Source organism: Theropithecus gelada, chromosome 2 (genome assembly GCF_003255815.1).
Source record: "Theropithecus gelada isolate Dixy chromosome 2, Tgel_1.0, whole genome shotgun sequence".
Classification (NCBI taxonomy): Eukaryota; Metazoa; Chordata; class Mammalia; order Primates; family Cercopithecidae; genus Theropithecus; species Theropithecus gelada.
Genome location: NC_037669.1, coordinates 179,184,497 through 179,211,890, shown reverse-complemented (window position 1 = coordinate 179,211,890; position 27,394 = coordinate 179,184,497). Strand labels below are relative to the sequence as shown.

General features: G+C 41.5%; 2 pseudogenes across 1 annotated transcript; both read left to right on the top strand.

Moving 5' to 3' along the window:
• Window positions 1–3,620: 3,620 nt before the first annotated feature.
• LOC112618770 lies at window positions 3,621–4,023 on the top strand (annotated as a pseudogene). Its single transcript, XR_003118123.1, has one exon. The product of XR_003118123.1 is annotated as a 60S ribosomal protein L30-like (transcript).
• A 6,545-nt stretch (window positions 4,024–10,568) lies between these two features.
• On the top strand, window positions 10,569–11,579 carry LOC112619426 (annotated as a pseudogene).
• Window positions 11,580–27,394: the final 15,815 nt, after the last annotated feature.

Sequence of the window (27,394 nt, the reverse complement as noted above, 5' to 3'; positions counted from 1 at the left end):
GGTCTCACTTTGTTGCCCAGGCTGGCCTCAAACACATGAGCTCAAGGGATCTTCTCACCTCAACCTCCTGAGTAGCTGGGACTACAGGAGTGCTACTGTGCCCAGCTCCAAATGATCAAACACTTTGGAAAACTGCTTAGCGTAAGTTCTCCAAAAGACACTGTATTTGTTTCCTAAGGCTGCTGTAAAAAAGCACAAATTAGAAATGTATTGACAGAACAGAAATCTATTTTCTCACAGTTCTGGAGGCTAGAGGTCCCAAAACAACCCTGTCGGTAGGATTGGTTCTTCTGAGGGCTCTCAGGGAGGGTCTGTTCTGTATCTTTATCCTGGCTTCCAGAGGTGGCTGGCAAGTTTTGTCTTTCCTTGGTTTACAGCATCACTCCAGTCTCTCCCTTTGTTTCCACATGGAGTTCTCCCTGTGTGTCTCTATTTCGGTGTCTTTCCTCTTCTTTCTTTTTTTTTTTTTGAGACGGAGTCTTGCTCTGTCACCCAGGCTGGAGTGCAGTGGCCAGATCTCGGCTCACTGCAAGCTCCGCCTCCCGTGTTCACGCCATTCTCCTGCCTCAGCCTCCCGAGTAGCTAGGACTACAGGCGCCCGCCACCTCGCCCGGCTAGTTTTTTGTATTTTTTAGTAGAGACGGGGTTTCACGGTGTTAGCCAGGATGGTCTCGATCTCCTGACCTCGTGATCCGCCCGTCTCGGCCTCCCAAAGTGCTGGGATTACAGGCTTGAGCCACCGCGCCCGGCCTCCTCTTATTCTATAAGGATATCAGCCATATTGGATTACAGTCCCCCAAATTGAATATGACCTCATCTAACTTTGCAGATATCTGCAAAGACTATTTCCAAATAAGGTCACATTCACATGGACCAGAGGTTTAGGACTTCATGTATATTTTTGGAAGATGCAGTTTGACCCATAATATACATGTACTCGAATATTCATAAAAGCACAATTTGTAATAGCCTAGAACAGCAAACGATCTCGCTACTCATCAACAGCTGAATAGATAAATAAATAATGATATATTCATGTGATGAATACCACAATACAATAAAAATTAACTACCTACAACTATGGACAATATGGATGAATCTCACAAATAAAATGCTGGATAAAATAAATAAAACAGCATATACTGGCTGGGCACAGTGGCTCACTCCTATAATCCCAGCACTTTGGGAGGCCGAGGCGAGTGAATCACTTGAGGTCAGGAGTTCAAGACCAGCCTGGGTCTCTACTAAAGACCCCTGGGTCTCTACTAGAAACCCCGTCTCTACTAAAAATATAAAAATTAGCGAGTGTGACGGCGCATGCCTATAGTCCCAGCTACTCAGGAGGCTGAGGCAGGAGAATCACTTGAACCTGGGAGGCAGAGATTGCAGTGAGCCAAGATCGTGCCACTGTACTGCAGCCTGGGTGACAGAGTAAGACTCCGTCTCAAAAAAAAAAAAAAATCTTTTTCACAGATTTCGTTGTTGTTGTTGTTAAGATATAGGATCTCACTATGCTGCTTAGGCTGGCCTTGAACTCCTGGACTCAAGCGATCCTCCCATCTCAGCCTCCTAAGACTACAGGCTTGCAGCACTATACCCAGCTAAGAATTCTTAATTTGCCTCCTTAAGAGAAGTACATCAATAAATATGATTTCTTCAAATGTAGCAACTCTGAAATATTCACTTAGAGTCCCTCAGAGATCAAAAGAAGTTCGGACTACTTAATTTTTTAGGCTCTTAGTTTTATATATACACAGAAATGCACAGACAGGGTGACAAATATTGTGTGATACATTGTGTAATGTATTTTATATTTTTACATTTATTAAATATAATAATTTTACCATAAAAGATTTCCAAACGGCTGGGCGCGGTGGCTCACGCCTGTAATCCCAGCACTTTGGGAGGCCGAGGCGGGCAGATCACGAGGTCAGGAGATCGAGACCATCCTGGCTAACACGGTGAAACCCCGTCTCTACTAAAAACGCAAAAAATTAGCCGGGCGAGGCAGCGGGCGCCTGTAGTCCCAGCTACTTGGGAGGCTGAGGCAGGAGAATGGCGTGAACCCGGGAGGCGGAGCTTGCAGTGAGCCGAGATCGCCACTGCACTCCAGCCTGGGCGACTAAGCGAGACTCTGTCTCAAAAAAAAAAAAAAAAGATTTCCAAACAATGTCAATGATGTCAAAAGTCCTAACATAGGTCCTTCTCACTGTGAAGGCACTATTCTAGATGGTGGAGATACATAGAGAACAGAATAGACAAAATCCTTGCCTGCTAAGAGCTTGCATTCTAGCTGGCAGGAGACAGGCAATAAACAATAAACATAAGGAATATGCTAATTCTGTGGTATGATAGAGGGGATAAGTCACCATGGGAAAAAAAAAGTAAAGCAAGGAAAAAGTGTTCAGGGGAGAAGGGGAGGGACTATGTTTTAATGGGGTGGGCAGGGTAGACCTCCTTAAGAAGGTGACAGTTTGTTGGGTGCTGATGAGTTGATGGGTGCAGCACAGCAACATGGCACAAGTATACATATGTAACAAACCTGCACGTTATGCACATGTACCCTAGAACTTAAAGTATAATAATAATAATAATAATAATAATAATAAAGAAGGTGACAGTTGAGCAAAAATTTGAAGAAGAAAAGGGAATGAGCCATATGAATATCTGGTGGGCGGGGGGAATCACTTCAAATAGATGGATGTTCCAAAGGCCCTTAAGATGTAGCCATACTGGCATGTTTGAGGCAAAACAAGGACAAATTCCATTTGTATAAATGGAGAGAAATATGTGTGAAGGAGAGTAGTAAATGAATCAGACAGGTAAAGGGCATTCAGATTATACAGAGCATCTTAGGCACTATAAGAACTTTAGCTTCCTCTCTGACAGAAATGGAAAGCCATTGCAGGGATTTGAGCAGAAGAGTGACATGATCTGATTTCCATTTTATTTTTTTGAGACAGGGTATCATTCTGTCATCCATGCTAGAGTGCAGTGGCACAATCATGGCTCACTGCAGCCTCAAACTCCTGGGCTCAAGCGATCCTCTTACCTCAGCCTCCCTAGTGGCTGGGACTACAGGCATGCACCATGATACCAGGCTAATTTTTAAAATTTTTGTAGATACAGGGTCTTGTTATGTTGCCTGGTCTGGTCTCAAACTTCTGGCCTCAAGTGATCCTCCTGCCTCAGCCTCCCAGAGTGTTGGGATTACAGGTGTGAGCCATCACCCCATCCTGACTTCCATTTTAACCTAATTTTTCTGGCTGCTATGTTGAGAATAGATTTTAAGAGGCAAGTATAAAAGTAGTGAGACAAGAAAGGAGGTTAATTAAATAATTCATGTGGGAGGTAACAGGAGTTTGGATCCGGATGATAGCAGAAGTGATAAGAAATGGTTATACTTGGATATATTCTGAACGCAGGGCCAGGAGAATTTGCTGACAGACTAAGATGGGTGAGCAGGAGGTAGAAGAGAAAAAGAAGAGTCATGGAAGATGCCAACCCAAGAACCAAGATGTGAAAGAGGGCAGACTGGGTAAGTTTGAGGCAGAATATTAGGAGCTCAGTTTGAACTTGTTAAGACTGAGATGCCCTTTTTTTTTTTTTTTTTTTTTTTTTGCTTCCCGGCCATCTTAGCGGCTGCTCTTGGTTGAGGGCTGTCCCGCACCTAAGGCAGGAATATGATGGCCGCAAAGAAGACAAAAAAGTCTCTGGAGTCAATCAACTCTAGGCTCCAACTCGTTATGAAAAGTGGAAAGTACGTGCTGGGGTACAAGCAGACTCTGAAGCCAAGGCAAAGCTAAATTGGCCATTCTTGCTAACAACTGCTCAGCTTTGAGGAAATCCAAAACAGAGTACTATGCAATGTTGGCCAGAACTGGTGTCCATCACTACAGTGGCAATAATATTGAACTGGGCACAGCAAGCGGAAAATACGACAGAGTGTGCACACTGGCTATCATTGATCCTGGTAACTCTGACATCATTAGAAGCATGCCAGAACAGACTGGTGAACAGTAAACCACGCAAAAATTTTCCTTTAATAAAATTTGCCTGAGCCTGTTTAAAAAAAAAAAGAAAGATTGAGATACCCCATTTGTCTTAAATAAAGATATTCAGTAGACTATTGAGTTCATGGTTCTGGAATTCAGGGGAGAGGATGTCTGTACTAGAGATGCTTTTGAGAGTCATCATCATATAGTGATATTGAAAACTGTAATATTTGGATGAGTTTGGCATGAGAGTGAGGGTAGAAAAGAGACTCTCCTGGCTAACATGGTGAAACCCCGTGTCTACTAAAAATACAAAAACAAAATTAGCTGGGCGTGGTGGTGGGTGCCTGTAGTCCAGCTACTTGGGAGGCTGAGATGGGAGAATGGTATGAACCTGGGAGAGGGGAGCTTGCAGTGAGCCGAGATCGCGCCACTGCACTCCAGCCTGGGCGACAGAGCGAGACTCAGTCTCAAAAACAAACAAACAAACAAACAGATCAATAAAGCAGAATAGAGATCCCAGAAATAGACCCACATAAATATAGCCAACTGATCTTTGACAAAGGAGCAAAGGCAATATAATGGAGCAAAAAAAGTCTTTTCTTTTCTTTTCTTTTTTTTAGACAGAATCTCACTCTGTTGCCCAGCCTGGAGTGCAGTGGTGTGATCTCGACTTACTGCAACCTCCACCTCCTGGGTTCAAGCGATTCTCCTGCCTCAATCTCCTGAGTAGCTAGGATTACAGGAATGTGCCGCCACTCCTGGCTAACTTTTGTATTTTTAGTAGAGATGGGGTTTCACCATGTTGGCCAGGCTGGTCTCAAAATCCTGACCTTAAGTGATCCACCCACCTCAACCTCCCAAAGTGCTGGGACTACAGGCATGAGCCATCACACCTGGCCAAAAATAGTCTTTTCAACAAATGGTACTGGAAAAACTGGAAAAACAAACAAACAAACAAATCCAAATCTAGATACAGATCTTAAACTTTTCACAAAAACTAATTTAAAATCGATCATAAAACTAAATGTAAACCTCAAAACTCTAAAACTCCTAGAATGTAACATAAAAGGAAACTTAGATGACTTGGGTGTGGCAATAAATTTCACTCATGGTTATAGTAAGGATTAAACAAAATAATACTTTAAAATATTAGAACAGTGCCTGGAATGTTTGCTTTGCATAATCCCGTGTTCCCCATTGCTATGACGAAATCATGTTTTGGTATATTCAATTATATTTTAATTGAACCACAGAGGCCATTTAGCAACCCCAGTAGTTAGATAAATTTTTTGACATACAAATAAATTATCTCTTACTTGATCTGTTTAATTAAACAAAACAAATAGTTCTTTTTTTTTTTTTTACAATGCTATCTTGGGAACTGTGAGGTCCCCTGTCACTAGGTTGCCCCTGGGTGGGCTTCAGGAGAGTGACACAAGGAGCCTGAAGGTCACCTGACCCAGTGTCTGCCAGATGGATTCATAGCTGAGGTTTTTGGTAGGAAAGGAATTCACAAAACATTTTTTTTTTTTGAGACAGAGTTTTGCTCTGTTGCCCAGGCTGGAGTGCAGTGGCGCCATCTCGGCTCACCACAACCTCCGCCTCCCGGGTTCAAGCAATTCTCTTGCCTCAGCCTCCCGAGTAGCTGGGACTACAGGAACACGCCACTACACCCGGCTGATTTTTGTATTTTTAGTAGAGATGGGGTTTCACCATGTTGGCCAGAATGGTCTTGATCTCCTGACCTTGTGATCCACCTGCCTCCGCCTCCCAAAATGCTAGGATTACAGGTGTGAGCCACTGCACCCGGCATTCACAAAACATTTTAAAATTTTACTTGCCAACATTTAAAAATCAAGAGATTTCATATAAAAACTTGATTTCCAGACTTAATAAATTGCAAGATTCTGCAACCCTGGGCCTGAAACCCTGTAGCACAGCCTTCTTCTGTGGTACAGAATAAAGGCTTCCTCCTTTAGCTGTGCTGGTGTCCTCCAGTGCAATACAGCCCTACTGTTTCCAGCCCACTTGCTTCTCTCATTTGCTCCTCCCTGGTTCCTGCAGGCACCTGAGTTTGTAACTTCTAATTATTTCAATCCTTCCCTTTTTAGATGTGGAGGCCGAGGTCCCGTAGAGAAATAGAGAGCTGGAACTGGAATCTTAGCCATCAGACCAGGGCTCTTTTACATGCCTTGTGTTGTTTCTTTTATATTTGATTGTTTTGAGAAAAAGGTGATAGCTTAAAAAAAAAAAAAAAAGGTAAGACATAGTGGGGGGCCGGGTGCGGTGGCTCACACCTGTAATCCCAGCACTTTGAGAGGCTGAGGTGGGCAGATCATGAGGTCAGGAGTTTGAGACCAGCCTGGCCAATATGGTGAAACCCAGTCTTTACTAAAAGTACAAAAAAAAAAATTAGCTGGGCGTGGTAGCATGCGCCTGTAGTCCCAGCTACTTGGGAGGCTGAGGCAGAAGAATCGCTTGAACCCGGGAGGCGGAGGTTGCAGTGACCTGAGATCATACCACTGCACTCCACGCTGGTTGACAGAGCAAGACTCCATCTCAAAAAATAAAAAAAATAAAATAAAAGACATAGTGGGGAAAACTAAAATTTAGAGATTTTTAGGCACCATTTAGGTGATTAAATTGAGATGAAGGAAAAAGTGGAGGTCAGTAGAATTCTTTTTCTCTGTAGAAAATAGCTTCATTGTTGGCCGGGCGCAGTGGCTCACGCCTGTAATCTCAGCACTTTGGGAGGCTGAGACAGGCGGATCATGAGGTCAGGAGGTCGAGACCATCGTGGCTAACACGGTGAAACCCCGTCTCTACTAAAAATACAAACATTAGCCGGGTGTGGTGGTGGGCGCCTGTAGTCCCAGCTACTCAGGAGGCTGAGGCGGGAGAATGGCGTGAACCCGGGAGGCAGAGCTTGCAGTGAGCGGAGATCGTGCCACTGCACTCCAGCCGGGGAGATGGAATGAGATTCTGTCTCAAAAAAAAGAAAAGAAAATAGCTTCATTGTTTTGGGGGAAATGATGTATGTTCAGTGCAAAAGATTCCAGCAATACAGATAAGTACAAAGAAGAGGGTAAAGATTCCCCCAAATTTCACACTTCACTTATAATTTCCATTAACATTTTGATATGTAAATCTCTATATCCCCTCTTGACATATTTATAGATACACTTAATCTAACACTGTCTCAGCCAGGGATTATGTGTGAGTGTGGGGTTTTAGAGTTCCCACATAATCTTCATCAGTTTCCCTCCAACCAATTATTTGATATAGCCAATTGGGATATTTTTCAATTATATAAAGGTCCTATGCAACTACAAGGTCAAGCCTTTGTCCCAACTCCCTTCCAATGAGATTGTTATGCACACATCCAGCCCACCTATCTAGAAATTCTGAAGCTGCTAGATTGCATGTTTTTCTGAATGAGAGTATCCATACAAGTCACTCTCATTATGTTCTGTAATTTGATTTTCCCACCAATAATACTTCTGGAATATTTGTGTCTAGTATATAAACACAGACTTTTAAAACCCCCCACAAATTTCCCTTTTAAGAACACCTTCAACATCCTCAAGACAAGCCAGTTGGTCTCTTACACAGACTTTGCTCCATCTGATTGATGCCTGGGAAAATGGGAACAGCTGATTGAAACCCATTATGCACATTCAAGTCGGTTTGATTGTTCACAATAGGCACTGATGAGAACAATTAATTTCTCAATGATTGTATTAGTCAGGATTTGCTGCAATAATGTTGCATAACAGACAACTCCCAAATGTCAGTGATTCGTAAGAACAAATATTTATTTTTCACTCACTGGTCTGTGCACTGCAAGTGGGTTGTCCAGGCTCGCTTGGGCTTAGGTTTGGGTCTTTTCTACGTGTTTCTCATTCCAGGACCCAGGCTAAGTGGGCAATGGCTACTTGGGGCATTTTCTCCTCAAAGCAAAAGGCAGAAATGCAGGAGGTCATGCCAAATTTCACAAACTCATATAAAGTCTCTGGTTAGATATAGCATATGATATATCTGCCCACATTGTATTGAGGCAAGAGAATGGGAGGAGGGAGGTTGCAGTGAGCCAAGACTGTGCCACTGCACTCCAGCCTGGTGACAGAGCAAGACTCCGTCTCAAAAAAAAAAAAAAAAAAAAGAAAGAAAAAGAAAAAACAGCTTGAGCAACATAGTGAGACCCTGTCTCTATGAAAAATTACTTTAAGCATAAAAAATGATAAAACAAATAAAAAATGAAGATATACAAATGGCCAATAAGCACATGAGAAGATGCTCAACATCACTAATCATCAGGAAAATGCAAATTAAAAACACAGTGAGATACCACTTCACAAACATTAAGATGGCTATTATTAAACAAACAAACAAACAGAAAACAGCAAATGTTGGTAAGGATGTAAAGAAACTGGAACACAGGTAATTTGTGGTAGGAATGCAAAATGGTTCAGTCACAGTAAAAAACTGGTGGTTCCTCAACAAGTTAAACATAAAATAGCCATATGACCCTACAATTTCATTCCTAAGTATATACCAAACAAATTGAAAATGAGCACTCAAACAAGTACATGTACATATTCATAGCAGTACTATTCACAATAGCCGAAAAGTAGAAAAAGTGTAACTGTCCATCAATGGAGAATAAACAAATTATGGAATATATATATACAATGGAATATTACTCAGCCATAAAAAGAAACAAAATACTGATGTATGCTACAACGTTGATGGCCTCCAAAATATTATGCTAAGTGAAAGAAACCAGATACAAAATGTCACATTTTGTACAATTCCATTTATATGAAATATCCAGAATAGATAAATCCACAGAGACAGGCTCAAGCGATCTTCCCATCTCAGCTTCCTGAGTGACTGGGACTATAAATGCATGCCACCATGCCCAGCTAATTTTTTTTTTTTTTGTAGAGATGGGGTTTCGCCATGTTGCCCAGGCTAGTCTCAAACTCTTAGGCTCAAGCGATCTATCCACCTCAGCCTCCCAAAGTGCTGGGATTACAGATGTGAGCCACTGTGCCCAGTCAAAAAGGCTACCTTTTAATTAGAAAGGCCACACTCAAGCTGGACACAGCAGTACATGCCTAGTCCCAGCTACTCAGAAGGCTGAGGTGAGAGGATGGCTTGAGCCCAGGAGTTCAAAGCCAGCCTAGGCAACATAGTGAGATCTCATGCTTTGAAAGGAAAAAAAAGTAGAAGAAAGGCCACACCCAGAGAGTCCAGTTTTAGACAACTTGAGTTGGAAGCATCTGCACAACATCCAAGTGGAGATGTTCAGGAAGCTCCTGGGTATAAGGCTCTGGAGTTTAAGAGAAAACTTGAGGCTAGAGAAACAGTTTTAGAGAAATTAGTACAGAGTTAGTAACTGGAGCTGTGGAATTACATGAGATGTCTCAGAGAGTGCCTTCACATTACCCTATTAGAAAACGAAACAAGAAAAAACAACCAATTGTTTCTTTATGGACAAATCGCCAATTTGGCAAGGTAATAAACTTGGTGAATAACTCAGACTTTCTTCCTTTGAAATGTTGTTACATTTTAAATTTCCAATAAACCAAATTGGTTAGGTCACCAAATGGTCTACATGATAAATTACACATATATGTTATTCTAGGAGTGTCAACCTAAGTGTCAACAGTGGTTGTGGCAGAGACTGATGGTAGCCTCCTGCAATCTTCCTCTTCCTTAGCATTAAGAATCCTGATTATCTTGGCACATTGATGCCCAGATTACTAATTCATTCTCTTCACTTCTTATAACTCTATTGAGATTTTCTATTTCTAGGTTATCTAATTTGTTAACATACAATTATTCATAGTAGTCCCTTATAACCTTTTGTACTTCTGTAAACTCTGTGGTAATGTTCCCTCTTCTATTCCTGATTTTAGAAACCTGCAAGTTCTCTCTTTTTTTCCTAGCCTAGCTAAAGATTTAGCAATTTTGTTGATCTTTTCAAAGAACCAACTTTTGATTTTGATTATTTTCTCCATTACCTTTCTGTTCTGTATTTCATTTATTTCTGCTTGAATCTTTATTATTTCCTTCCTCCTACTTGCTTTGGGTTTAATTTGCTCTTCTTTTTTTTTAGTTTCATAATGAGGAAGGTTGGCAATTGTTTTGACATCTTTCTTTTTTTAAATTGTAAGTACTTACAGCTATAAATTTACTGTTAGCACTGTTCTATCTGACTCCCATAAGTTTTTGAACATTGTGTTTTCGTTTTTACTCAACTCAAAGTATTTTCTAATTTTACCAGTGATTTCTCTTTTGACCCTTTAGTTATTTATGAATGTATTGTTTCATTTTCACATATTTGCAAATTCCCCAGATTTCCTTCTGTTGTTGAATTTAATTTTATTCCATTGTGATTGGAGAAGATAATTTGAATGATTTCAATCCATTTACATTTTTAACATTTTTGATATTTGGGAGGCTGAGGAAGGAGGATCACTTGAGCCCAGGGGTTAAGTCCAGCATGGGCAAAATAGTGAGATCTGTCTCTCTTAAACAGAAAATACATCCTCCCTCCCCAAGATGGCTGCTGAAGATGAGTCACTGTTGCCGCCGCTCCCGGAACTGCTCGAAACCGGCAAACAGCTTCTGGATGAAGTAGAAGTAGCGACTGAAACCACCTGTCACCGGATAGTCCAGGAGAAGGTGTTCAAGGCCCGGACCTCTTTGAGAAGGCGCCCGAAATGTTATCGCAGCTCGACTTGTTCAGTTGAAATGAAGATTTGGAAGAGATTGCTTCCACCGACCTGAAGTAGCTGTTGGTGCCAGCGTTTCAAGGAACCCTCACCATGAAAGTCAACCCCAGCAAGCGTCTAGATCATTTGCAGCGGGTTCGAGAACACTTCATAAACTACTTAACTTAGTGCCATTACTATCATGTTGCAGAGTTTGAGCTGCCCAAAACCAAGCACAACTCAGCTGAAAATCACACTGCTAATTCCTCCATGGCTTATCCTAGCCTCCTTGCTATGGCATCTCAAAGACAGCCTAAAATAGAGAGATACAAACAGAAGAAGGAGTTAGACCATGGGTTGTCTGCAATGAAATCTGCTGCGGAAAGTGGTCAAGCAGGTGATGAGCATGTTCATGAATATTACCTTCTTCACCTTCAGAGGTGGATTGATACCAGCTTAGAAGAGACTGAGAGCATTGACCAGGAAATAAAGATCCTGAGAGAAAGAGACTCTTCAAAGAGGCATCAGCTTCTAACTCGTCTCTCCAGGATAGGCCTCCAGTGAAACCCTTCATTCTCATGGGGAACACGGCCCAGGCCAAAGTATTTGGAGCTGGTTATCCAAGTCCAGCAACTATGACAGTGAGTGACTGGTATGAATAACATCGGAAATATGGAGCATTGCCAGACCAGGGAACAGCCAAGGCAACACCAGAGGAATTCAGGAAAGCAGCTCAGCAACAGGAAGATCAAGAAGTAAAGGAGGGAGAGAATGATGAACACTCTACAGAGTTTGGGAGTGGGATAACTGGAAGGACACCCATCCTAGGGGCTATGGCAACTGACAGAACATGGACTGATCTTCCCACAACACCACAGGACTGCAGGGTGCACACCTCCCCCGCCAAGGAAAACCATGCAGTCTCCTCCTCCCTGGGCTCCTGCTTCAGCTGTGTACAATGAAGGCAAAGATTCTAAGTATTGCTTTGCATTCGATGAAGTGTCAAGTGATTAAGTAAGTGCGTATTTGTACCCTAGATGATGTGAGCCAGCAATCTTGTTTTGGCATCATCCTTCTCATCATGCTGTATTCCAATTTCTTAAGTGGAGAGAAAAGAGTGCTGAGAAATGGCTCTGTTTAATCAACGGCTGTCTGGATTCTCTGAAAAAATAATAAAATTCCCTTCTTTAAAAAAAAAAGAAAATACAGTCATAGATTTTGATATGCATTTTATGGCCTAACATATGTTCTGTCCTAGAGAATGGCTCATCTATACTTGAGAAAAATGTGCATTCTGTTGTTGTTGGGTGGAGTGTTCTATAGATGTCTATTAGACCTAGTTGGTTTATAGTATTATTCAAGTCTTCTATTTTCTTCTTGATCTTCTGTCTAGTTGTTTTATCCATTACTGAATGTGACGTATTGAGGTCTCCAACTCTTATTGTTGAATTGTCTATTTTTCCTTTAATTCTGTCAGTTTTTGTTTCATTTACTTTTTGGCTCTGTCGTTAGGTTAATTATGTTTATAACTGTTATACTTTCTTGAAGGACTGACTCTTTTATCATTAGAAAATGGCCTCTGTCTCTAGTAAAAATTTTTTGTCTTAAGTCTCTTTTGTCTTATATTAATACAGCCATTTTAGCCCTCTTTTAGTTACTCTTTACATGGTGTATCTTTTCCCATCCTTTTATTTTTAAGCTCTTTATATCTTGAATCTAAAGTGTGTCTCTTGTAGAATGAAATAATGGCGTTTGCAGCACCTGGATGGAATTGGAGACCATTATTCTAAGTGAATTAACTCAGGCATGGAAAACCAAACACCATATGTTCTCACTCATAAGTGGTAGCTAAGCCGTGAGGATGCAAAGGCATAAGAATGACACAATAGACTTTGGGAACTTGGGGGAAAGGGGGGTAGGGGGTGAGGGATAAAAGACTGCATGTTGGGTATAGTGTACACTGCTCAGGTGATGGGTGCACCAGAATCTCAGAAATCACCACTAAATAACTTATTCATATAACCAAACACTGCCTGTTCCCCAAAAAACCCTTGAAATAAAATAATAACAACAACAACAATAATAATAAAAATAAAGTGTCACTTGTAGACACAATATAGTTGGATCACATTTTTCATCAGTTTTGCCAATCTCTGCCTTTGATTGGAGTGTTTAAACCATTTACACTTAATGTAATTATGAATAAGAAGTTTTATAATTGTCATTTTTGTATTTTCCCATATTGTTAAATATGTTTTACTGTACCATTTTTATTCCTTTGTAATTTATTTTAGCATTCTTTGAGTTATTTTGTGATTGCCTTAGAGATTACAATTAACATCTAAACTTAAAACAATTTAGTTTGTATTAATAGCAGGTTAATTTCAATAGGATACACAAACTTTTTTCCTGTATAGCTCATTCCTTCCCTCCCCCTTTGTCCTATTATTGACGTAAAAATTATACCTTTATACATTATATACCCATTGACATAGATTTGTAAGTATTGTTTTATGTAGTTATCTTTTAAATCAGATAGGAGAAAAGGAACATTTCAAACAAAAATTACCTTTATACTGCTTTTTGTATTTACTTATGTAGTTACCATTACCAGTGGTATTTCTTTATTTCTCCATGTGGGGAGAGAATCTGTAAACAGGGCTAATTAAAATGTCACAAGGCTCACTGTTTTTTGTTTGTTTTTTTAACCACGATTCAGCCAGTTTCTTCAAGAAATGCTTTTTGTATTGTTGCAAGCCTTTGATTAATATCCAGTGTTCTGAAAAAGTTGATTTTGACTATTTTTGTCAGTATTTTTATTACTGTTATGGAGGAGTAGATTTTTGGAGATCCTTATTCTGGCATTCCCACTCCAGTGCCCACCTAAACATTCTATATTTCCCATTTTTTTTCTGGCAGCTATGGCGCTGTGTGACTGAGTTTGGTCAATTAGTTATTAAATATATTGTGTGGCAGCTTCTTGGAAAATCACCTTATCACAGATGTGGCGACTCACACCTGTAATCTCAGCACTTTCGGAGGCTGAACTGGGAGGATCATGTGAGTCCAGGAGTTTAAGATCAGCCTGGGAAACATAGCTAGACTCTATTTCTATTATTTATTTATTTACTTATTTATTTAGAGATGATCTCACTCTGTCACCCAGGCTGACGTGCACTGGTGTGATCACAGCTCCGTATAGCCTCCTGGGCTCCAGCAATCCCCCAATCTCAGCCTCTCAAGTAGCTGGGACCACAGGCGTGCATTGCCAGGCTCAGCTAATTTTTAAATTTTTTGCAGACAGGTTCACACTCTGTTGCCCAGGCTGGTCTTGAAATCCCAGGCTCAAGTGATCCTCCTGCTTTGGCCTCCTAAAGTGCTGAGACTACAGGCATGAGCCACTGTGCCCAGCCTATACATTTTTTAAAATTAAAGAAAAAAGCAAAAAAGAAAACCACTTTAAAAGGACATGGCCTTTGTACCTTTCTTGTCTCATTTCTCCAATCTGCTACTTGGAATGTGAATGTAATGACTAGAACTCTGGCAGATATCTTAGACCATGAGGATGGGGATTATACCTTAAGAACGATGGAGTGAAGATCTGGAAGTTGATGGATTACGATGGTTTTGGAACCACTGTACAAGCACTAGATAGCCAGTGGACAGACATTTTATATTAAAGAAATATTCTTCTGCTTTATTTGATGTTATTTTGGATATTTTTTCTGAGTAATTGTAGCTGAAATTAATTTTGACTCATATAGTAGCTATTACTGGACTGTAGGAGTATTCATGATTTTTATCTATTTCTCTTCTCCTTCCTTCCTTTCCTTCCTTCCTTCCTTCCTGTAGCTGAAATTAATTTTGACTCATATAGTAGCTATTACTGGACTATAGGAGTATTCATGATTTTTATCTATTTCTCTTCCCCTTCCTTCCTTCCTTCCTTCCTTCCTTCCTTCCTTCCTTCCTTCCTTCCTTCCTTCCTTCCTTCCTTCCTTCCTTTCCTTTCCTTTCTTTTCTCTCTCTCTCTTTCTTTCTTTCTTTCTTTCACAGAGTCTCGCTCCTGTAGCCCAGGTTGGAGTGCAATGGCACAACCTCGGCTCACTGCCACCTCCACCTCCCAGGTTCAGGCGATTCTCCTGCCTCAATCTCCCAAGTAGCTGGGATTACAGGTGCCTGCCACTACGCCTGGCTAATCTTTTTTGCATTTTTAGTAGAGATGGGGGTTTCACCATGTTGGCCAGGCTGGTCTCGAACTCCTGACCTCAGGTGATCCACCCGCCTCAGCCTCCCAAAGTGCTAGGATTACAGGTGTGAGCCACTGTGCCCGGCCGATTTTTATGTATTTCTTTATATTTTTTGTATTACCTAGTTTTCCCATAACTAGTATCTATTACTTTTTTAGTCAGAACAAAAAGTATTTCCATGTAAATAAATGCATATGGTAATATTAATGTATATACTAAAACATACACATATGTATTTAATATATAAAATGTTTATACATGCATTTGTAATATATGTCATATTGGTATATGTATTTCTATATTTATTCACACAAAAATACACACACACACATATATTTCCATAGTTTTATGTTTTAGAAGATTGAAAACTATCTTCTATTAGTTGGTCATATATCAGATGGATGAATTTCCAAAATAACTGGAACACAGCCACAACAATCAAGCAAATCAATAATTCAATCCCAAAACTTTGTTTCAGTTGCTATGATGGGGAGAGACAAAGATAAACAAGAGCTGATGGTAGAAATCACAGTGTTTGGTAGATGAGATGAATGGAGATTTGGCAAAGGCATACTATTGAAATAAGAAACATTGACACAAGTCAGCAAAGCAACATCTGCAAACCTTCCCCTCTACCTTTTCTGGAGGGACACAACCCACGCAGATCCAGGGACTCTAATGTTATTTCAGTATTCCTGTAATATTTACAGTAGTGCCTTTAGTTGTTTTCTCTGACTACTACATGATTGCAACCAGGTAAGCCAGTTCTGCAGCCAAAATCATCTGGGAGGAGGCAGCCTGGAGATATCTCAGAAAAGAAATAAATATGACTCATTTATAAAAGCTAGATGACTGCCATACTTGGCCCTGGGTAAAATATAAGAGAATACGATTTAGGTGAGATTAAAAACAAAAGATCAGAATAAGTGCTTCTTTAATCTATTTGAGAATAAGAATTTTAAGCCTCTCCCTGGAGCTTTTTACTTAGAATACCGAATTGCTCATGTTCTCTTTTTCCCATATTTTATTTTTTATTTTATTATTATTATTTTTTGAGTTGGAGTCTCGCTCTGTTGCCCCGGGGGGAGTGCAGTATGGTGATCTCCGCTCACTGCAAGCTCCGCCTCCCGGATTCACGCCATTCTCCTGCCTCAGCCTCTGAGTAGCTGGGACTACAGGCGCCCGCCACCACGCCCGGCTAATTTTTTGTATTTTTAGTAGAGACAGGGTTTCACCATGTTAGCCAGGATGGTCTCGATTTCCTGACCTCATGATCTGCTCACCTCAGCCTCCCAAAGTGCTGGGATTACAGGCGTGAGCCATTGCGCCCGGCCCCAGTATTTTATTTGTATTAGCTATACGAGCATACATTTTAAAAAACAAAATATTAAAAAGTTCAAAATCACCTCTCCTTTGCTCTCCAGTCCTACACTCTAGAAGCAACTACATTCAATACTTTTGTTTATTCTTTTATTGGTTGCATATTTTTAAATAATATGTTTATTGTGTTAATTTCTGATTGATGGAATTTAGACATTGTGTATAGCTTTCTGAATCAGGCAGCTTCAAGTCAGAAAACTAAAACCCTTGGCAAATTTAGTAGTGAAAATTTAATACAGTCATAAAGGGGTTGGAACTTCAGCTCCTTTCTTTTCTTTTTTTTTTTTTTTTTGAGACAGAGTGACTCTGTCGCCCAGGCTGGAGTGCAGTGGCACGAGCTTGGCTCACTGCAACCTCCGCCTCCCAGGTTCAGGCGATTCTCCTGCCTCAGCCTCCTGAGCAGGTGTGATTATAGGTGCACGCCACCACGCCCGGCTAATTTTTGTATTTGTAGTAGAGATGGGGTTTCACCATGTTGGCCAGGCTGGTCTCAAACTCCTGGCTCAAGTGATCTGTCCACCTCAGCCTCCCAAAGTGCTGGGATTACAGGCCTGAGCCACTGCACCCAGCCCAGCCTTCAGTTCTTAATTAGGGGTGATTTTGCCCCCTAGGGAACATTTGGCAGTTTCCGGAGATATTTTTGTTGTCACAGCTGGGTGGTGACTATTGGTATCTAGTGGATAGAGTCTGTCAAGGAATGCTGCAACTCATTTTATAATACACAGGACAATCTCCGAAAACAAAGAGCCATCCAGACCAAAATGTCAATAGTGCTGAGTTTGAGGACCCTGGCTTAGAAAACCTGGAAGGATAATTAGGGGAAGTGGAGGTGCCCTTAACTTAAGCAACTGCAGAAAACCATTCTTATCTCCAGAGCCAGAGGGGCTCTGTCCACGGCAGAAAGAGTGGGAAGGAGAAATATCCTGGTTTCTCCTTCACTGCCATCCTCCAATCCCTGGCTACCACTTCCTGTTGGCTGAACTCAGCCAAAACAGTCATCAAGATCTTGGAAGCATAGTTTACAGAAGTAGCCTGTGCAATATGAGCCTGGGAAGGGGAAAGGCAGGAAATGAATTTAAGAACAAATAGGCAAATACCCAGCATATCCTCCCATTATGGATGACAAGGATCAAATTCTATTCAATGGCTTTCCCTTTATGTATATATTTAATATTAATCATATTATAATTAATAATGTTGCTTATTTATGTTGAAAAATGTTGCTAATTGTAGTTACATTTTCTTTCTTGTACAACTTTTTGTTTTTTCTAGAGTTAACCTTTTTGTTTGTTTGTTTCATTTTCTGTGCGTGTATCACTAATTATTCCCAAATTGCCCATTAGGTCTATAAGACTTTTTCAATATTTTTTTTTCTGGTTCATTTCTTCAAATGCATTAGAAAGTATATTAGTTTAATTTTTTTTCATTGCCCTCCTTCCTAGAACCCTCTCTCCTCTATCCATTGTTCATTGAAAATGTCCATAAGTTGGCCGGGCGCGGTGGCTCAAGCCTGTAATCCCAGCACTTTGGGAGGCCGAGATGGGCGGATCACGAGGTCAGGAGATCGAGACCATCCTGGCTAACACCGTGAAACCCCGTCTCTACTAAGAAATACAAAAAATAGCCGGGCGAGGTGGCAGCGCCTGTAGTCCCAGCTACTCGGGAGGCTGAGGCCGGAGACCGGGAGGCGGAGCTTGCAGTGAGCTGAGATCCGGCCACTGCACTCCAGCCTGGGCGACAGCGCGAGACTCCGTCTCAAATAAAAAAAAAAAAAAAAAAAAAAAGAAAATGTCCATAAGTTTCCAAGTCTTTTTTTTTTTTTTTTTTTAACCCATTTATAATTTAGAAAAAAAAAAGTGCAGCTCGCTGCCAGTGCAGGGTTCTTGGGGCAAATGGGAAATGGTTAAAGAAAATTTACTTCTTTATACTCTCTGTTGGCATTTCTTTGTTAATCACATCATTGTCCATGATGAAACAGCCACACAATAAATAATCCATCTCTTTCGTTTATTCTGTCCCAGAATTGGCGGTAGTCCCAGGATCCTGTGGTAATCATGGGATGTGGCAGTCCATAGATGGGAAGTCTGGACTTAGTGAATTAAATTCAGGTACCTTGCCTTTATTATTATAATTGTAATCAACAATGTCGGTGCGCCACCCTCATCCCCTATACTGTGCTGACATCCCCAGCCTCAGCTACTATAAGCATTGCCTGCTAATGGCACAAACGTACGCTTTTCTCTGGAGAACTGCTCTTGGTCAATGGGAGCCAATTTACCTAGAAATGCTTGGGAGGTTATATTTTCTATCAGGAGGGCATCATGCACCCAATGACTGACTGATATGGGGGCAGGCAGATAAACAAATGATGAGCCCTTTCCTTAAAGATGATGACTCTGTGATGTAATTCACACCGTCCATGAGATCAGGCTGAAATCAGACTTAAGCTGAAACCCTATCATTATTTAACCTCTGCCCCTGCTCTATCCTTTACCTTCTTATAGGTTTCTACTGAAAGTACATCTTCAATATGTCTCTAGTACAAGAATCCCTGCCTTGATACCATTTGACCCAGCCATCCCATTACTGGGTATATACCCAAAGGATTATAAGTCATGCTGCTATAAAGACACATGCACACGTATGTTTATTGCAGCACTATTCACAATAGCAAAGACTTGGAATCAACCCAAATGTCCATCAGTGACAGACTGGATTAAGAAAATGTGGCACATATACACCATGGAATACTATGCAGCCATAAAAAAGGATGAGTTCGTGTGCTTTGTAGGGACATGGATGCAGCTGGAAACCATCATACTCAGCAAACTATTGCAAGAACAGAAAACCAAACACCGCATGTTCTCACTCATAGGTGGGAATTGAACAATGAGATCACTCGGACACAGGAAGGGGAACATCACACACTGGGACCTATTGTGGGGATGGGGGAGGGATAGCATTAGGAGATATACCTAATGTAAATGACGAGTTGATGGGTGCAGCACACCAACATGGCGCATGTATACATATGTAACAAACCTGCATGTTGTGCACACGTACCCTAGAACTTAAAGTATAATAATAATAATAAGAAGAAGAAGAAGAATCCCTGCCTTGGTTTCTTCTTCTGGGAGCTCAATTAGACAGTGATGAACATTTGATATTTTTGGCCTTCATTCCGTCTTCCTAACAGAACCAGAGTTTCTTATTCTTTTTCTTTTCTTTCTTTCTTTTTTTTTTTTTTTAGACAGAGTCTTGCTTTATCCCCAGGCTAGAGTTCAATGGCACAATCTCGGCTTACTGCAACCTCTGTCTCCTGGGTTCAAGCGATTCTCCTGCCTCAGCCTCCCGAGTAACTGGGACTACAGGCACACGCCACCATGCCCGGCTAATTTTTTGTATTTTTTTAGTAGAGATGGGGTTTCACCATGTTGGCCAGGATGGTTTCAATCTCCTGACCTCGTGATCTGCCCACCTCGGCCTCCCAAAGTGCTGGGATTACAGGCATGAGCCACTGCACCTGGCCCCAGAGTTTCTTTTTTGGGAAATCTGCTTCCTTTCCCTCTTTGTGGACAGTCTTGTGTCCTCTTCTGTGGACAATCTTGTTGTGACTGTAAATCTAGGTACTCGCCCTTCCATCTAGAGCTGAAGGAGTTACTGCATGTTCCTTCCACTGGACTCTTCCTCTTATTGCCCTGGTACAGCAGGCCCAGACACATAATCTCAACTTAGCCAATTCGACACTGTCTCCTGAGATTATGAGTTTTGAGTGAGTTAAACAAAGACAGAATAGCCTGTTGAAATTGACTTATCTCAGCATAGGCTTCTTCTGGACGCTTCTGTGGTTCTTGCCCACTTCCAAGTTATTTGGAGGGCCTTTTTGGAATGCCCCAAATCTTTTGGTAAATTCTCTGTTGTGTAAGTTCTCTCAACTTGAGTTATCTTGTTTATAATAAAAAGAATCATAAATAATGCAGTTATCTAATTTTTTTTGGTTTATATGCAGAGTGAAAAAAATCTGGAACCAGATCACTACTTCAGGAGATGGGAGACTCAAGGCTTCTAATCTTAAAAAGGAAAAGCCTACCTGGATAGCCCTCCTTGCTTCAATGAAGAGGTAGGAGTTTGCAAAGCTTCTCTCACCTGGTTAAATTATACTTTGATCTTTTGTGAGATGCTGAACCAGATTCTTCTCTTAGAAAGCTGGTGTCTGGCTTTTAGTCTCAAAACATGCATCTCCATCTGAAACATCCTCTCAGCTGGTATTTTTTCTTTTCTGATATGTTCACGCACCAGCCCTGAAAATAGAGCGATTCCACTGCATGAAGACAGCTGCACTTACTAATAAAAATATCTTCTGAAAGAAAATAGTCTTTTTTCTGAGTGGAATTTTACTCCAGAAATTGTTCAGTTTTGGATTGCAGGGAAGGAAATGAGCTCAACAGAAAAACCAAAATAGACACACATGATTGCAGAGGATCTAAAGACAACCTCCTGGTCTGAGTTGCCAGGCAACTGTCTCTCCAAAGTTGCTGTCATTTTAATTTTATAGAATAATTAGGTACCCAAATTTCTGACTCAAGATGTCTTGGGATAACAATGAACTCATCTTTTACGATTTTTTTTTTTTTTTTTTTTTTTTTTTGAGGCAGAGTCTCGCTCTGTCGCCCAGGCTGGAGTGCAGTGGCCGGATCTCAGCTCACTGCAAGCTCCGCCTCCTGGGTTTACGCCGTTCTCCTGCCTCAGCCTCCAGAGTAGCTCGGACTACAGGCACCCGCCACCTCACCCGGCTAGTTTTTTGTACTTCTTAGTAGAGATGGGGTTTCACAGTGTTAGCCAGGATGGTCTCGATCTCCTGACCTCGTGATCCGCCCGTCTCGGCCTCCCAAAGTGCTGGGATTACAGGCTTGAGCCACCGCGCCCGGCCGATTTTTTAAAAGTATAAGCAGAAACCTCTTTCTTGCTTGAAGCACATGTTTTACTGTTTATTTGTTTCCCCACCCCCACCCCCACCCTGCCCCGCCCCACCACAGTATCTTTGTTGTGTTTCTTCAAAACAAATAAGTTTTCATTTCTTTGGGATGTTCTTGCTGGATCCTGCTGAGAATGGGGATGGATGGAAGAACACTTAGGATGTTGATTTCTAGCAGCTTCAGATTCTGATCCTATGGTTATTAAGATGTTTTATCCACAGGGAGTGAAAGAAAAATATTCCACATAAACATCAATATTCCACTTAAACATCAGTCATGGGAAACTTGGCCTTATGATTAGAAGCAAGGTCCCTGCACCTAAGTAAACAAAATATTAGGCCAGGCGCGGTGGCTCATGCCTGTAAGCCCAGCACTTTTGGAGGCCGAGGCAGGCAGATCACTTAAAGTCAGGGGTTCGAAACCAGCCTGGCCAACATGGCGAAACCCCATCTCTACTAAAAATACAAAAATTAACCAGGAGTGGTGGTGCTCACTTGTAATCCCAGCTACTCTGGTGGCTGAGGCAGGAGAATCACTTGAACTTGGGAAATAGAGGTTGCAGTGAGTGAGATCACACCACTGCACTCCAGCCTGGGCAATAAAGCAAAACTCGGTCTCGAAAAAAAAAATTAAAACAAAACAAAACAATTTTTTTTTCTTTTCTTTCTTTCTTTTTCTTTCTTTTTTTTTTTTTTTTTTGAGATGGAGTCTTACTCTGTTGCCCAGGCTGGAGTGCAGTGGCGCAATCTAGGCTCCACCTCCCAGGTTCAAGCAATTCTCCTGCCTCAGCCTTCCAAGTAACTGGGATTACAGGCATCTGCCACTGCGCCCAGCTAATTTTTGTATTTTTAGAAGAGATAGGATTTTGCCATGTTGGCCATGGTTGGTCTCAAACTCTTGACCTCGAGTAACCCACCTGTCTCAGGCTCCCAAAATGCTGGGATTACAGGTGTGAGCCACCGCATCCAGCCCTGGACAAATAGCTTTCTAATTGGCCTTCACATATCCACCCTAATGCCCTCCAGCTAATCTTCCGTATCTCGGTCATCTGATCTTAGCACTCTCCTGCCTCAAAAGTTTTAATAGCTTTGATTTTTATCTGTGAGGGTTCATTCGCAGACAACTTACCTGTGACTCTTTCCAGTAAAAAGGAGTTGATACAGGGAATTAAGTGCTTATGAAACTGTTGGGGGGACTAAGGGGAGTGGGTTCTAGGTTGGGTCCCCAGGAATGACTTTCAGGATACAATAGAACTGGGCTGTTAAGGGAGCTGTTATCTTCATCCCAAATGGAGAAACTGGAGCTGCCACTGGAACTGTGGGCTCTAAAGCACACGACCTTATCCAGGGATGAGGGCATTGCTACTGCTATACTTGTTGGCTCCAGAGTAATGCTGCCTCTCCTAGATCTGCAATGGCCCAATGAATAAATATGTAAATTTTAAAAGACCCCCCACATGCTCTTAGAACATTGGACCCCTTGACCCCAGAGCCCTTCGTAACTATGCTCTGGACCATGCTCACCAGCAGAAACTGCAGAAACAGTGAAGCATGGACTTGCCTCATCTCCACCTTCCAGGCCTCATTTAAGTGAATCCGATTGGCTGAATCTAGACGCCTCCAGTGCCCTAGTTGCAAGGTGTTTGTGAATGTAGTTTTTAGCTTTCCAGCCTCTGCAGTCACATCAAAGGGTAGAATGGATGGGCACCAATCTGTCACACTCTTGCTTTTAGGATGGGAACCATTCTTCATGTGGTTTGTAAGCTTTTTCATGGTCTAGCCTCTATCTCCCTCTTGGCCTTATCTTTCCCATGCTCCCTTCGTGCTGTTCACGCTCTGCCTTTCAGTCTTTCATATGTGCCATCCTCCTACTACAGGGCTTTGCACATGCTGTTTTTCTTCCCGAAATACTCTTCATCTACACCCGCTGCTCTTGACCTAGTTAATTCCTATTTCCCCTTTCAACTCAAGTGTCACTTCATTCTGGAAACTTTTGCAGCCTTCCCATCTCCTGGCCACAAACCCCAGCTACAGGCTTTCATGGCACCTAATAGCTTTCCTTGGTAGACACTTGCTGCAATTGCAACGTTGTAATTGTCTGATCATTTCATTAATACTTGGCTCCTCCACAAGGGTGTAGGTTCCAAGAGATTACGGACCTTATCTGTTCATGCTCCCCATATTCTAGAAGCATAGAGAAGAAACTTAAATTCCTTTAGGGGGAAAAACTGGAGGTAAAGGGGAAGGAAGGCTGTTACGTTTCATTTTATATCTTTCTGAACTTTTTAATGATTCATGTACATGTATTTTAACCTTAAAATGTGTAGTAGAGGCCAGGCGCAGTGGCTTAATGCCTGTAGTCCCAGCACTTTGGGAGGCCAAGGTGGGTGGATCACCTGAGGTCAAGAGTTCAAGACAAGCCTGGCCAACATGGGGAAACCCCCCCCTCCACTAAACATACAAAAATGAGTCTGGTGTGATGGCGCATGCCTGTAGTCCCAGCTACTCAGGAGGCTGAGGCATGAGAATCGCTTGAACCCGGGAGGCAGAGGTTGCAGTGAGCTGAGATTGCGCCACTGCACTCCAGCCTGGGCACAGAGTGAGACTCTGTCTCAAAAAAAAAAAAAACCAAAAAAGCGTGTAATAGAATTGGGGTGGAGGAGTATTTTCCCAGAGTGATTCAATTTCAGGGCCAGAATTAGGGACTTTGAAATCTGCAGAAGTTGACTTTCAAAAACCTATTAATTTCTAGTTAACTTATTGAAATTGCCTTATTGAAAAGCCTAGAGTAGGTATAATTTTCATGGAAATCCTCCTCAATAAAACAGAAACTTTTCTAGGGATAAGATCCTTCAAAATAGAAGGAATTCCAGTTAGAGAAAAATGTTAAAGGATGCCACCCCTAGCCCTGGACCCATGAAACTCAAATTCCGCTAGTATAACCACAGAAACAGCCTTCCACATAAAGTGCTACTGTTATTTTTCTCTTTACTGCACTTTCTAATTACTCTGTAATAAACACACTAAAAATCATAAAAGTTAAAGTAAAAAAGAATTAATGTGATTTCAACTATTCTAACATTTTTCTCTATTGAACCCTTTGAAAAACAGTTCACATAGATACTAGTACATGATGGCTCCGAAAGACAATAATGAAACTGCGTCATTTACATAATCATCTTGCAAGTAGAAGCATGTTTTACTGCGTTCTGGTGCTACCAGTCATGTTAAATCACAATTCCAAGGAATAGCAGGGAAGGATTTAGAACTTACACTCAATAATGGGGTTGAAATGTGGACATTTCCTTTCATGAAAAGGAATTATTACTGTCAAAGCACCCCTCTGGCCTAAGACCAGTAGCTTTGGTTAGAGGCAGCAAAATAAAAGGACCTGAGAACACCCCAGCATATCCAGGGCTGTACTCTGAACGCCAAGGGCTATGAGAGAGGAAAATCCCTAGACTATTCTAGAACCAAGGATTTTGTTGAATCTTGACGTTAGGAGAAAACTTGGGGGTCATCATTCCAGTCTAAACTCTGTCCCAGTTCAGAAACTTCTTCCTAACATCCTAGCCAGATACTTGTTTGGTACGAGTGTAAACACTTAAAACAAGTTAAATAATTAGACATTAGCAATTAACACTTAAACCTTTTAACAAGTTAATACCAAGGGATCATTAAAAATAAGAAGTTGAAGGACCACCTGGGAGCATTCAATGGAGAGTAACGGCCTCCAAGAATCCAGTGAAAGTATTTCTTCTCTTTCTTCTATTGTGTTGAATTTCATCAACATTGCTTGAGTATGTGGTCTCTGGAGGAAAAACAAATTTATACTCCTCTTGCTTTTGTTTATATTTCTTCTTCATCAAAGTTTCCTCCCAATTAATTAGCCTATCCCATGACCTATCTTTGTTTCTTAAATGTAAAACATTTTATATACTAATTAGTGCTAAATTGCTTTAAGGCTTAAAAAAAAAACAACCTTGGTGGCTCACGCCTGTAATCCCAGCACTTTGGGAGGCCGAGGCGGGTGGATCACCTGAGGTCAGGAGTTTGAGACCAGCCTGACCAACATGGAGAAACCCCGTCTCTACTGAAAATACAAAATTAGCTGGGTGTGGTGGCGCATGCCTGTAATCTCAGCTACTCAGAGCCTGAGGTAAGAGAATCGCTTGAACCCAGGAGGCGGAGGCGGAGGTTGCGGCATTGAACTCCAGCCTGGGCAACAAGAGCGAAACTCCGTCTCAAAAAACAAACAAACAAACACCCTTAACTTGAATTTAGGAGGTCTCCGAAATGCAAATCAGGTTGGTTAATACACTTACACAGCTAGTGAAGTAAACCATTTGGGCACCATCTTTGATTTCTCAAGTCACACTATTCAGCCTTACTCCATTAACTTCCTTTCCTTCTTAGCAACTCTATACTCTACACCTTCCATTGCCCAGTTTTGTTCTCTTAATTTAGAAATCGTAGCAATTGCAGTTTAGGAATTTTGCTAAATTTTGCTTCATTTTGCTAAATGAAGAGACGATGACTGTGCTTAAGATTTAGTCTTTTTTAAACTGCTATAATAAACCAGTCCTATAAGTAAGGAGAAAGAAATTTGGAGATATGTTAATGAACTAATCATACATGCTGTTGCCACAACTCTTCCCAAGCATCTTGAGAGAGAAAGCCAAAGAAATCAGGTTTGTCATCATCACAGACAATTAGGCCAGCAGAAGGATGTTCTCAGGCACAAAACAACTGGTTTTGCTGGCGGCAGCTTCTGTTGAATCATCAGTAAAATTTAAACAACACGTTGGAGTAAACGGCAAGAGTCAAAACAGGAGAAACCCAGAGACATAAGTTGGTCCTGTCTTCTGCTTATCATCAGAACAGTCCGTAGTTATTTTAAAGTAATTTGAAAGTTCAGTCAAACAGAATAAGTTATTTAAAGGATTTGCAGGTATGGCAGCTTAGGTGGGAAGTCTGGGAAAGCCAGAAGCTTAGGAATAAAACATATGGAGGCAAAGAAAATGCTTTTGTGAGTGAAGGAGAAAAAAATGGACTTGAACTCACAAGAACTGTGAAATGTTCTCATTTTTTTGCCATTTGAGGATCTGTGACAAGGATGTGTGTTACTAAGGGTGTCACTTAATAATGGAAAACAGAGTCTATGAAAAACACTTAAACATGTGAGGGTGTGACAGCTAATGAGAAGGAGGCCTTCTCTTCCTGCTTCCAAAGCATGACCTCATTTTGCCCTCGGGTGGCTGAAGTGTACCCATCAAAGCAGAGAACCATCTGAACATGGGAGCACACCCACTAACACTGCTGTTAATTAACTCTGGACCTGTGAAAACAAAGCCACATCCTCACTCTGAATATGGAAAAGCTGAAGACAGTGAGCTCTTGCTTAGCTTTCTGGATTCCATCCTTGCAATAGCAAGACATGGCACCATTTGTGGAGACCCACTATGTGCCAGGCATTGCTAGGCCATCATACTGACTATGGCACAACATCTCCTGAACAATTCAGCGAGATTGATATTATCCCCACCCCATTTTTTACATGAGGGAACTGACTCTCAGAGAGCAAAAATGACTTGCCCAAGACCACAGGGAGTAGAAAGCAGAGAAGACAGCCTTGTCTGGCTCAAAATCCCAGGCTCTTTGCTGCTAAGAGATGTCTGGAAAAATAGAAAGTTGTTTGCTGCTTCTCAGAGCTGCAGAAAGATGTCCATAGCCCATCCCTTCCCTTCCTTACTACTTAGTAGCATTTCCTTGCTAAGTGTGTGTGTGCATATATACATATATATATATACATATACACACACACACAGCAGTATACAGCAGGTCCTTGAATAATAGCGGTTCTTTTTTTTCTTCTTTCTCTCTCTTTCTTTCCTTCCTCCCTCCCTCCCTCCCTTCTTCCTTCCTTCTCCTTCCTTCCTTTCCTTCCTTCCTTCGTTTCTCTTTCTTTCTTTTCCTTCCTTCTTTCCTTCCTCCCTTCCTTCCTTCCTTCCTTCCTTCCTTCCTTCCTTCCTTCCTTCCTTCCTTCCTTCCTTCCTTCCTCCTTCCCCT